General features: G+C 29.9%; 1 protein-coding gene across 6 annotated transcripts in view; it reads right to left on the bottom strand.

The window, feature by feature from the left end:
* Positions 1-1,569, bottom strand: part of LOC106468327 — a 40,956-nt gene that overhangs the window by 2,884 nt on the left and 36,503 nt on the right. The window lies entirely within an intron of this gene.

Genomic DNA, 1,569 nt, shown 5'->3' with positions numbered 1-1,569 from the left:
AACCTATCACCCAGTTAGAATATATTATCCATTTCTTGATTCAAGATTTTCCCTTAGTTTTTGTACAGGCCTTGGCTGAAATCTTGATTCCTTACTAATAAAACAAAGCTTTGAAAGTAGCTATAAAGAAAGTTTAACCTGACGGAATATGGGAAGAATTAGACTATCACTTACTAATATATAGGTTTAAAAGGGTTTTGTTTTATAGTTTCTGTACACTTCCATTGTGCTGTGAAAGTATATGTGTGTGTTTAATTATATCTGTTTGAAAGTTACAGAAATTTTCTTCAATCAGATAACTTGAGATAAGGTAAACCTATACAGTTTATAGAAGTGTTGCATAAGTGACATGTGTACAATGTTTGGAGAATGTTTTATCATCATCAGGTTAATCTAGCTTGTTAGACACACGGATATATACAAGATAATTAAAAATTGTTAATTTAAAAAGGGAAATAGGGACTGTAAAAAAGTACAGAAACAAGTTAAATCAAATATAAAGATTACATTTTCAAGCTTACAACTCGGGACTCTTAAAAAATTAAACAAACTAGGCTGGAAACAAGAATAATGTGAAAAACAAAAGGATGAAGTTTATCTAACAACCAGAAAATCAATTTTTTATCAATATTTTAGTAGCCTTAGCTATTGAGATAGGTCTTTAGTGGTGTTTCAAGAACAGGTTTGCTTTTTAAGATGGTTTTGTTCATATGTTCTTTTAGAATTTTTGTGAAAATTTTTGGACAACCCTATTATTGATCACTTTCTTGGTTCATGATACAGTACAAACCCAAGAAGTCCCATGACTGGAGATTATTGTTTAAACCTATGACCCCAGCACCATTTTTAAATTCTTTCTTGCATTTGGTACTGTGTTACATTTGAAATTTAATGAAACCACTTTAATATCAATATATGTCAATGAAAGTAACATTATAATGTATGTTACAATGGGAAATATTATGTTATCTAAGGTTTAATTACTTTGTTTCAAAGAAAATATTTCAAAAAGTATTTAAAATGAATTTTTTGTGTGACATGATCCATGTGCTTTGAAAACCTTTACTTTAGCAGCTACATGAGTTAGCAATGTACATGTGTTTCTTCTTCATACTAGCTACATGTGTTTGACCTAACTGAAAAGTGAGATATAAAGTCCTACAAGTTTATTTACTTGACCATTGCCATGCCCACCTTCTATACTTTGCCTTGAGATCTACAACATATATGTAGTCAGTTGACACAAGTGTATATAGCCATTAGAAAGAGCTCAGTTTACACTGTACTACATCAACTGCTGTTCATATTTTGTTTTCTATTGTTGGATGTACAAGACTGTTTAGTGTAAGTATTATTATCTAGTTTATTTTGTGACTTAATATTTAATTGTTTAGTTTTCATGACAGCATTAGCTGTCACATATTTTGTTAAGTAACTCTGTATGAGCTGTACATTGTGCTTACAATTACATTGTTGTCTAGGCTTTAGTAATATTGTTGACATTGCATAGTTTATAGAAAATTCCAGGCCTCAGTTGAACAAGGTACATATATATATATATATATATCT

Source organism: Limulus polyphemus, unplaced genomic scaffold (genome assembly GCF_000517525.1).
Source record: "Limulus polyphemus unplaced genomic scaffold, Limulus_polyphemus-2.1.2 Scaffold2964, whole genome shotgun sequence".
NCBI classification, from domain to species: Eukaryota; Metazoa; Arthropoda; class Merostomata; order Xiphosura; family Limulidae; genus Limulus; species Limulus polyphemus.
Note: the sequence above shows the minus strand (reverse complement) of the source record. Positions and strands in the feature narration are given on the sequence as shown.